The following is a 9,075-nucleotide window of genomic DNA, read 5'->3' on the forward strand; positions in this document are numbered from 1 at the left end:
GAAGGGGATCAAAAGATGAAGGAAGGAGGAAATGAGAGTAGGGGATGATGATTAAAAAAGATTTAGGATGTGCTGTGTACATGTACCAACACCCCACAAAGAATGTAAACATTATGTACTACACACATGTACTAATAATTTTTTTTAAAAGGAGAATATGGGGAATGAAAGCAAAGGGGTGAAAAGAAAAACTATCCATTCACTTAGAAATGTGACTGTTGGCTAAATGTAATGTGTGAATCCAAACTATAATGTTAACATTCCCTCATTCTTCTAACAACTCTTTTACCTCTATTCCACTCCTCCTCTTCACATTCCACCTTCCCCTTCCTCCCTCCAAGTACCTAATTAAAGTTTTTGCAAGAAAAACTACAGACTACATTCTGCTATATTCACACCTGGAATTCACATCAGTTTTATGAAATCCAGCTTTGAGTGCCACTTTGTATTGCATTCCCAGAGCAACGCCAAATAGTAGAAGGATAGAAAGAAAAAAAAATCTGAAAGCTCAGCAATTGCTGCTCCTAGATCTTGTGCATTTAGGATTTGACTCTTTCCTGGCAATGTCCATATTTTTCTAGCTTTGTTTATTTTAAAGAAGGCGGGAATTAAAAAGACATCACTTCATATTTTGATTGCCTATGTTTGAAAAATGACTAAAAGGTTGTGGCTCTATAGTAACAGGAAAAATATTTCTAGATGAGAGACAGAGGAAGGTATCTGAGTACATAAAAGAATCCTGAGAACTCTAGTTCTACTGATCCAGTATAAGAAAATTCAGGGCAGTCTGGGGGCCTGTCATCCATCCTTCCATGTACACAGGCTCTCTGCTTGAAGATCTGTAGGCTCAGAAGAAAGAACAAAAACTGCCAGGGGTCAAACATTGGTGCTCCTGAGTCAGATCACATCTGGGCATTTAAGCTGAACTTCTGAAACCTCAGACCTTGGCTGATTTTTTTTTTTTTGCTTAAATTCTTTCATTGGTGATTTTTTAATGTTGTATTTGACCAAAGATCTAAATTTGCCTTTCAGATTTGCCTGAGTTGCTGGATCCCTTATCTCCATCCACCTGGCAAAATGTCTGTTTTACTGCTAGCCATGGCTTGTTGTTAAAGTCTGGTGTTGTTGGTATGACTTGATTCCCCTTACCATGCATAATAGTTATCAAGGCTCCTTATATTCTCAGCTCAATTGTCATCTCACCTGAGCACTATTCCCTGACCAATTTATATAAAATAGCTTCCCTTCCTCATCCCTGCAATAATACTCAGCCTCATTATTTTGTTTTATTTTTCCATAAAATGTATTATTAACTAGGATTGCTATTATAATATGTTTGTTTATTGTCTAATCTCCCCTGCTGGAATGTAGGAGTAGTAACCTTGTTCGCCTTATAGTCGGCACTCTATTTCCAGCATCCAGCACAAAGCCTGTTCAAGAAGAGCTTCTAAATAAGTATTTTTAGGATAAGTGAATGAATGAAAAAAATGAATTCAGCAAATGGTTATTGAACATCAATTTTGTCTTACACTCTACTACTTATTCTGAAAAGTAAATACCACTGGCTTCCTAGAGAGTTTACTGACAGAAACAGCAGATTTTGAAAGGCTAACCTGTGCTGTATTCCTTGTATTCCTGCAGTAGCAGCTCAAGAACTATTTCAGGCCCTTATGAACCAAGATATTTCCAAAGCACTCTTCAGAGCTGGAGTGTTTAGGTTGGCTTTCTTCAGATATGTTTCTGGCTTCTTGTTTTTCTCTAACTTACTTTTTGGACAATTAAGTTTCAGAAACATTAGCATGGTTAACTCTGTCTCCTGCTATTGGTCAAAATGATTTTGTTTTTGCTTTTTTTGTTTTGTTTTTCAATGTGCAAAGTCTTTTATTTAAAATTCTGAAAAGTTAAGACTTAACTAACTCATCTACACCATTCCCATTATGAGGAGGAACGTTACTCCTGGGCTCATGCATAGCTGCATTCTTGGAACTCTGTAGGTACTTTAGAAGAGAAGCTTGGCTTCAAACAAACACTGGGAGCTCTGGCTCAACCTTTTCATATAAAAAAATTCACTAATATACAAAAATGCAAAAGTGTTGGCAACGACAACATATGAAATCTTATGACTGAAAGTCCCCTCAAGTGCACTCGATGGTGCACATGCAGCCACCCACATATATTCTGGCATAGAAACATAAACTAATGCAAACCAGTTCTACCAAGATGTGCTGACTGTGTGTTCTCCACTCCACCAATCACAGACCAGTACCTACTCAGAATACTCAGTAACAAAAAGTATATTACCTTCCCAGGAAGAGCAAGGCAGGCTTCTTACTCACAATGGACCACCACTAACAAACTGAGCAAAAAAAAGTATTGCATACTTAAATTCAGGGTAGTCATTCATGAGGATGGTCACAATTCCAATATAAGGAACAAATCCCCAGGCTCTCCTCACAACTCTTTTTTCTCTAGCCAACGTTGCCCTTTTTTATAGAAGCCTTGATCACCAACAGCATTATTATCTCCTTTGGTCAAAAATTTGATATGCCTGTTTTGCTTTTCATGAATCTTCAAGATCTGGTGAACTATAGGAATCCTTCTTGCTTCTATATTTAAAACAACAATTTCCCCCACGAGATTCCATTATGGGATCTTCAACTCAATATGTTAGGAAGAGAAGGTCTCCTCTGTGAAACGCAGGTCCCATGCTTTCGCTGAGCACTACTACAATTGGACGTTCATTTCCAGTTATTACCATTAACCCCTTCCAGATCATTAGTGCCGAAGAGAGAATCATTCCAAAATCTAGGACTTGATAATACAGCTTCCCCTTGTTCTTCCACCACACATTGTCCAGAAAATCTAAAGAGAGCATGGCAGGGCCTATGAGCAGGATACAGGCAGGAGAAAGGACACGATACCACCGCCGGGCAGAACCTCAGGCGGACCGCCTGGCTCTCAGTACATGAGACCCCGTGGCCCCAAAATGATTCTGAAGGTAAATAAATATATTTGGGAAGCTGAGAGCCAAGATTTCTACCATGTGCACCCAAACGTAAAGACCATTAAGTCAATGAGGTTAAGTAGACCTTTTAATGGTTACTAAGGTGTTTCAGTATTGATTTCTTTTTTATAAGAAGCAAATGAAAAGTTTAAGAAGAAATATTGTTCATTATTTATCCGAGTTTCTCACTGGCAAGAGAAAAAAATAAATTTGCCACAAGTACAGAGAGTAGAGAATTCTAAATCAGCAGTTGTTACTAATGACAAGCACAAGAAAGGTCATTTAGTGCATGGTCTATTTTAGGTAAGACACTATGGTAAATGCTCTGTATGTACTTACTCTCAGACAAAAATGAAGGATATTTTAGAGTGAAGGCTAGCAGAAGTTCAGTTTTTTTATACATCATTAGACATTTCTTTTCCTGGATAAAACATATCAACCTGGAAGTTAAGGGATAGTAGAAGGTGTCATTTAAAAAACTTTAGTTGTGCTCTTTTTTAAATTGCTTTTCTTCAGAGTTCTGAGGTAACACTACAATCTTTGCCTCTTAGATTCAAAATTCACTCGCCATCTCTGGACTTATGCTTCACCCATTTAGAAAATCAGGCCATCTATTAGGGGTTTTGGATGATTATTATCTCATTTTTTTAGGTAATAGTTATACAAATGTTAGGCATTGTTTTGGTCATTGTTAAGGATCCTTATTATTTACCTGAGTTTCCTTATTCCTGACAGGTACTAAGAGTAGTCACTTCTCATTACATATCTACCTTCAAGAATCAAAGTACCCACCCATCTGAGAGACTTGGTGACCAGATTTCAAAGAGTTTGTTGGATCTGGTACCATTTTAGCCAAGTTATTTCAAAAGTGAGATCTGGTTTTAAACAAGACATGATAGTTTTTTCCAGGTTCTAGTACATGCATTTTGGGCTTTATTATTTAAGTTATAAAAATGTATTATCTTAACATTGTAAACTTTTTTGAAGAGGCTTAAGACAGTAGTGAACACATATTTGTTCTTCCAACCAAGAGGTTTCACCATAAATCTAATTATCCTTATGTAATTGAACTTCACACAGTAATAATATTAGCATAACAGAAAATTGTTTCCTTCAGGAATATTGAACATGTGCTGCAGACATCAGGAAAATATTCCTACATCTGGGCCTTTCTCATGGACATTAATGGGGTCAGTGCCCTCACCTGCCTTTTAAATTAGAAATCATAGCTGAATTTTAGTATGCCCTCCGGGGAAATAGATTCCATCTTCCTGGACCCAATAGCATATCAGTAGTTGACTACTTTATACTTCCTCTACATCCATCCTACACTTTGTTTTATCAGAGACCTCTGCAATAGGTCCTGATCTCCTGCTCGGTGGTATGGCATAAGGCTGAGAGAACTGAAAACACAAAGCTAAAGAGACAGAGAAACAAGGAGCCAGGACAGCCAATCCTGTCAACCAGCAAAGGCACTGGTCAGTTCAAGCCACTGATTTATATTGGTAATCAATTGGGGGAAGGGTGAACTACATTCGAGGATGTGCAGTTGTTCAATTGCTATGCATACTAATGCAGACAAGGCTTGTAAAGGAAGAAAGGAAACATTTTCAAATTAGGGAGAAAATAGGCAAAAGATAGGGCTTTAATTAGAACCTTGTCCTTGTTAAGAAGGATTGACTCATGGGAATGGAATTTGGGTGTGATTCAATATGAGCTAAGCAGGTAGGCTTTGGCTGGACTTGCTTCTCAAATAAGCCAATTGTGAGGTTAATTCTTTACAGCCTGCTTTCAGCATAATCAATAATGTGGTCCCCCACACTTTTTGAAACTGAGTTTCTTTTAATCCTGCATTAAGATATTTTTATATAAGATTAAAAATAAGGAAGATATATTTCCAAATAAAAAAACATAAATATCTTTCAATTATATGATTCATTTTACCCATACATTATAAAAACAATAAGCTTTGTATGTGTGTTTTTGTGTGTGTGATTATGCAAGCAGATACTACTCCTTATGAACTTATAATAGATTTACATGTACATTTGATGACCATATGGATATGGTCATGTGCACATTATTTCAAATTCTCTGATAAACCTACTATGAATATGAAAATTGCCAATAACTGCTTTTCAGAACTGCTATCCATTTATATTTATTCATTCAAACAAATTCCTAAACAAAAGCTTAAAAGAAACTCTTTTGGCTTTGTATGAGAAATAGGCATATAATTGACTTTTCATTTTATATCATAGTACTTACTACATTGTACCAGGGATTCATTTCTTTTGTATTCAAGAAGAATAAATAACTTTCTACCCATTGCTCTACCTGAATCACTATCAAAGACATGTAGATGTGATTTGTGAATAGTAGTGAGAACAATATGGCACGCTATATATCCTAGGAATGGCTATGATAAATGTGTAGAAATACTTAAAGACATATAACAAACATCAAATATTCCATTTTCCTACCTTCCTTCCTTCCATCCATCCATCTTTCATTTATTTACAGTAACCACTCTTTTACTAGGCCAGAGGGACAGGAGCCTCATAGCCTCAGTGTGAAATGACAGAAACCTATAGGTAGGTTTAATGGCTATTGGTCATGGCCCTAAAAATGTATTTGATAATTGTTTCCTGTTCTTTATCTCTAGTTTTATTTGACATTTAGTTTCATGTATTTCTTTGTCAGAGCGCAGAAGTACAGGTAATTGGATGGTATATAAGTTAATTCACAAACTTGATTTCTTTTTTTAAAAAAGTTGTGTCACATTTAATCAAATGATTTATTTTCTTTTGCTTTTTAAAACAATTTCATACATGTTTATGATATATTTTGGTCATAAAAATCCTCTCTGTTACCTTTCCTTACATCCCCACACTTTTTCTACCTCTTTTATATTAATAATATTTCTTCAACTTTCATGTCATCTTTTTTTAAAATTCTACATATTAGGGAAATCATGCAATACTTGTCTTCCAGGGTCTAGCTTAGATATTCCTTTTAAATATATAGCTGCTTTCACAGAAAATAGCCAGTGCTCCCAAAATAGAGGATGTAGAAATCAGACAGTAAGGTAAAGATGAAGTTGTAGGTGCCTGGGAATATTTTTATATCTTATAATCTTCAGAGTTTGATTTTAAGAGACAGGAGATAAAACCCTATTTTTACATATGGTAATGATTTGGGACTGAGACTACTAGTTTAATCTCTAAGGAGATATATCCGTTAGAAATGATGGACTAAAAAGTATATAAACATAGGGAAATTTCATGTAAATTAGACTATCTTGTTCTCAGTTCTGTGAGGTAAAAAAATGGGAAATACAAAAATATATAAATTGAAGTCTGCCCTTATTCAGGTATAGAGTTCAAATCTGCAATGTCTGTGTATCGTCCTGGAAAATTGAAGCAAAACAAATAAGTGATTCCAGATTTCTTTCACTCTAGGACTCTTGCAAGATGCAAAGATAATTTTTTTCCAGAGGATTTAATCTTAAACTAGGTCTTGCCTATTTGTGGGGATTCCCATAAATAAAGCCCCCATAAACATAAACACATGATCCAAAGTTATAAACTCACACTGAAAACAAGTCATCTTGAGGGAAAGTCAGCAGAAACAACAAAACAACAGAATTAGACCTTTAGTTCAGATATTTAAATTATATACTAAATTTAACATTTATATTTAAAGTATATTAATAAATTAAAGAAGATAAAAGCATGATGAAGTAGAAAGCACAATTAAAACTATATTTACAGAAGAATCAAATGTATTTTAATGACATGAAAAACTCAGTGGATGAAATAAGTGGATGAAATGAAGAGAGAATTAATGATCTAGAAGAAAACTTTGAGGATAGTGTCTGACTGTATACAGGAAGAGAAACATAAAAGATATAGAAAACATGGAGGATAGAAAGACAGGATGTATCATATGTCTAATTGGGGTTCCAAAAGCAAAGGTGATATTGGTAGACAGATGACTTACAAAGAGAAAATGGCTGAGAACTTTCTTAAATTAATGAAAGATATAAAGCTTTAGGTCAAATGAATAATAAATGTACAATGCAGGAAAAACGAGTCATCACCCTTGCATATAATAGTAAAAGTGTAGAGCACTAAAACTAGAAAAATATGAATTTTTATAAAATAAATTTAAAAATAGTAACTTGGTGTCCAAATTATGTAAATGGAAATAAATTATCATAGAATAAGAATGGTATATAGAAAGCACAAAGTAAAATGGTGGAATACATCTGTAATTACAAAAATGTAAGTGTAGTAATGTAACAAACTGAAATGACACCTGTTTTAAGGTTAGATTTTTTTTAAAGTGCAGGTTATTTTAAAACATCTGAAATATAAGGCCTATGGAAACATTACAATTAAAAGGATGGGTATATGTCAGGTAAATACTAACGCACCCTATATATACATAATTATATATTAGAAAAATTGATTTTAAGATTAATTTAAACAAGCATATGAGGAAAAATAAGACTCCCACATAAGATTAAGAATTCTGTTCAAGAATCTTAATCATGGTAGACTAGAGGCAGGAGCACTCAGGAGACATTCAGAATGTGTTCACCAAGGCCCATGGGTACTCGGATACTGGGGGCAAATGAATAGTAACCATGGGAAGGCAACTTGAAGGGAAACCCCATCAGATGAAATATAGTAACAGGGATCCTTAGAATTAGAAGCAAGGTGGCTTCTTGCTCCCAGCATTACTTATAGCTGAGGTCCAGTGAATATGCCATTTTGGGAAAAGTTCAAATCCCTCAAGGGAAAAAGCTGAGTGTAGCAGCAATTGTTGGGCTGCCAAAAAGAGCCCAGGCTCCCGGCTACTACCCAGTGCCCACTGGAGCTAACTCTTTTCCCACCAAGAGATGGAGTCCAGGAAGTGAGATATTCACCAAAAAAAGGGCCCGCTCAGACAGAGTACTAAAGAAAGCACAAGCCAGAGAAGCATTCAGAGGGCAAAGACCAAGTTAGGACCTGTGAGACCTAAGGACAGAGAGGAACAAAAGATACAGTACTAATTTGGAACCAAAAATGAAGGATCAATGAGACAAAATTGCAGGGGCTTGCAGTGGCTGTGACTGGTGGGAGCCAGGGGTGGAGAAAAGACACTGGCACCTTCTTACTACCTCTCCAAGTGCCACTGAGCTCTGTACCCAAGCTGGGTCCCTCCTGCTATGCTCCAAATGCTACTCAGTTCCACACAGGAAGGCTGTCTTCCATGGAGCCCTAAACAGCACTGAATTCAAGGGCTGGAAAGAGATCCATGGTGAAACTGAGCAGCCAGGACAAGAGATCACTGGGTGTGGAGAAAACAAGCGAAATCAGGGCCTGTGGAGACTATTTTCTCCAGCCACCAGAAACCACTAAAATTCAGTGTTAGATTGAAACCTGGAAAATATGAATATTGCTTTGATCTGAGAGTAAAAGGGGAAGAGAAAAGCTACCAGAATGGTTTACAGGGGCAGGGTTATAGCCTTCTGCCTGAACACAGGAAACAACTGAAGTTATTGTCCAGAGAAAAGCTGGGTGGAACTGGCACATAATTACAAACCAAGGTTTCAGAGGTGAACTGGGTAGATCAAACAGCACAGCCTCAGGGAAGGGGCATTGGTGACCCACCAACACTCTGAGAACAACGGAGGCTCCTGATCTTGGTGCCTTTTTTATGTTTTGTGTGTGTGTGTGTGTGCACGAACACACATGTATGTGTGTTCTTTTTTCTGGTTTGATTTTTTTGAATGGCAGAGCTTTTGTATATATGTGTATATAGTTATAGCTATATATAAATTTTCTGCTGCTGGTAAAACAGTTAAGTCACATATGCGCACTTCTTCCTTGCTTGACTTTTAGTTCAACAGTTGGATACAATATCCCTGTCTTTCCTCTCAAATCCACTTTATTATCTTATCCTTTCCTTACATTGATTATTTCTCCCCTTATACCTTTTATCTCTCAGCTTCTGCCCTTTTTTCTCACCCTTTCTACTTAATCCTCTCTTTTACACATAAACTATTAACATTAATTTAAACA

At 36.3% G+C, this 9,075-nt stretch overlaps 1 pseudogene; it reads right to left on the minus strand.

Annotated features, from left to right (window-relative positions):
- Positions 1-2,200: 2,200 nt before the first annotated feature.
- On the minus strand, positions 2,201-2,875 carry LOC101714692 (signal peptidase complex catalytic subunit SEC11A pseudogene; annotated as a pseudogene).
- Positions 2,876-9,075: the final 6,200 nt, after the last annotated feature.

Source organism: Heterocephalus glaber, unplaced genomic scaffold (genome assembly GCF_053883595.1).
Source record: "Heterocephalus glaber isolate CG9 unplaced genomic scaffold, H.glaber_assembly_v1.0 deba00001613, whole genome shotgun sequence".
In the NCBI taxonomy this organism is placed as follows: domain Eukaryota; kingdom Metazoa; phylum Chordata; class Mammalia; order Rodentia; family Bathyergidae; genus Heterocephalus; species Heterocephalus glaber.